This window comes from Panthera uncia, chromosome C2 (genome assembly GCF_023721935.1).
Source record: "Panthera uncia isolate 11264 chromosome C2, Puncia_PCG_1.0, whole genome shotgun sequence".
NCBI lineage: Eukaryota > Metazoa > Chordata > Mammalia > Carnivora > Felidae > Panthera > Panthera uncia.
The window spans coordinates 98,148,549-98,151,189 of record NC_064810.1 but is presented as its reverse complement, the minus strand read 5'-3'; the positions used below and the strand labels follow the sequence as shown (position 1 = coordinate 98,151,189).

The 2,641-nt window shown below is 43.8% G+C and overlaps 1 pseudogene; it reads left to right on the top strand.

Annotated features, from left to right (window-relative positions):
* The first annotated feature begins 1,280 nt into the window (after window positions 1-1,280).
* On the top strand, window positions 1,281-1,782 carry LOC125922125 (peroxiredoxin-5, mitochondrial-like; annotated as a pseudogene).
* Window positions 1,783-2,641: the final 859 nt, after the last annotated feature.

The window sequence follows — 2,641 nt, the reverse complement described above, 5'->3', positions numbered from 1 at the left end:
GAACTCTATACAAATGTATTAGAGGAATTAAATGAGTGAATGTTCTCTCTAATCTCTACTTCTTTTTGAGTCTGCACCATTTTTTTTTTCCTTCTGCTAAGCTGCTTTCTCTGCATCAGCTAGCATACAGCTCATAATTGCTACATGGCCTTTCAGCTGCAGGATTCTCCACCAACTGGCAACTTCTGTCTTTTACTTTAGTTCAAATTCCTGAAAATTTAATTGAACAGGCTTATTATTTTTTTTTTTTCCAGTAAGGCCACATAGACCATAAGTTTCTGGTCAGTCTCTGAATGTATTCTTTTTGCTCAGATGTATTCCTGGTCCAGTAAGGCTGAGCCAGTTCAGATCATGGATGATTCAGTGTGAGGGGCTGTGGACAGGCTTCCAGGTGACACAAACATGTCTAGTCCACAAAGCCATTGCAGTCATGCTGGCATCTATGCTCTTCATTGTCCCAATTCCTGCCTGACCAAGAGCCTGACATCACTCTTTAATTCATTGCACCAACCTTCTGCTTCCATGTCCTTCCTGATGAAATGACTTGTCTATATTTTCCTCATTATATTTCCTTGTTAGATATAACTATGCAGCTGTAAAACTCCTATAATAAATATATCCATGTCTCTGCCTTGTTCCCAAAGGGGACAAAATGTCCTTGCACTTCCATTCTCCCCAAGCTGTTCCCCTTAAGCTTTTGCATGGTAAGCAAAAAATCTCTTGTGTCTTTATAGAGATCCCATTGTGGACACAACCTAAGGTGATCCCCAATGTGTCACATCCTTGCATAATCTCATCTTCATAGTTTAGTGTGGGTGGAGCCTGTAACTTTTTTTACCCAATAGAAAATGGCAAAGGTTAAGGGATTTTGCAGATGTAGAATCCCAAATCGGTGATTTTGAGTTAGCTGGAAGGGAGATTGTTCTGGGTCAGCCTGACTTAATTAGGTGCACGTCCTTAAAAGACAGACTAGTGTCCTCCCTAAAATGAAGACACTTTCTCCTGGTGAACTTGAAGAATCCAAGGCAATGAATTCTTCCAACAGCCTAGTTGAATTTAGAAACACATTCTTCCCCAACCAAGTCTCCAGATAAGAATACAGCCCAGTGTCTCTGGGATAGGCATGCTTCTGGTTGGGCTGAACCTTCTTGGTGGCTGAGCAGGCTTGGTTCTTGTCTGGGCAGCTGCCATTATCTGCAGCATGGGTGGGAGTGGGAGCAGGAAGGGGGGGCCAGCAATGAGTCAGGGAGTAGATGCTTGGCAGGGCCTATGGTTTCAGCAGCGCCAATTCAGCCATGGCCCCAGTCGAGGTGGGAGATTCCATCCCTTCAGTGGTGGTTTTAGGAGGGGAGGCTAGGAACAAACTGAACCTGGCAGAGCTGTTCAGGGGCATGAAGGGGGTGCTGTTTGGAATCCCTGAGGCCTTTACCCCCGAATGTTCCAAGATCCACCTGCTAGGGTTTGTGGAGCCGGCTAAGGCTTTGAAGGCCAAGGGGTCCAGGTAGTAGCATGTCAAGTTTTAATGATGTCTTTGTGACTGAAAAGTGGGGATGAGCTCACAACTTTGGAGACAAGGTTAGGCTCTTGTCTGACCCCACAGGGGCCTTTGGAAAGGAGATGGATTTGCTACTAGATAATTCACTGGTGTCTGTCTTTGGAAAAGACCAGCTTAAGAGGTTTTCCATGGTAGAAGAGGATGACATAGTGAAGTCCCTGCATGTGGAGCCAGATGGTATAGGCTGCACTTGCAGCCTGGCCCCTAACATCATCTTGCAGCTCTGAAGCCCTGGCCTCAGACATGCTCCTTGTAACCTTTTCTATTTTACCTACCCAGGCCTGGATGGAGGGCCCCAGTCCAACTGCAACAGGGGCCACCCAGTAGGAATCTTGGCCAAATTTCTGCAATAAACATTTCTGGTTCACATTAAAACAAACAAACAGCCCAATTGATACCAAGATTGTCACTTTGTGAGACTGAGCAGAGGACTCATCTAAGTCATGCCTGGATTACTGACCTATAGGAATTGTGAGACAATAAGTGTGCTTTGTTTTAAGCTACAAAGATTGTGGTAATTTGCTATATAGCAATAGAACACATACACAGATTCTTCATCCTAGTTCACAGTAAAAGACAAATATTTAGAGTCCCCATGTTATTTTAGTTCTTTAGTCCTATGTGGGTCTTTGACTTGGACTATTTTTGCTTTCTTTGAGTTTTACATGCTAAATTGTGAAAATAGAAATAATTTGCTTCTTTATTACACTCTTATTTGGGGATTTACACTTTTATTTTTTTTAAATTTTTTTCATGTTTTATTTATTTTTGAGAGAGAGAGAGACAGAGCATGAGCAGGGGAGGGGCAGAGAGAGAGAGGGAGACACAGAATCCAAAGCAGGCTCCAGGCTCTGAGCTGTTAGCACAGAGCCTGACGCGGGGCTTGAACTCACAAACCACGAGATCATGACCTGAGCTGAAGTCGGACGCTTAACCGACTGAGCCACCCAGGCGCCCCAGATTTACACTTTTAAAAAATATTTTTTCTTGTCTCAATGTCTTAAGGCTAATTTTAGACCCTCTTTCATGGGACAACATGAAATGGCCATGATGCTTCTTCTCCTTGCCCTAGCCACCTAATCATCT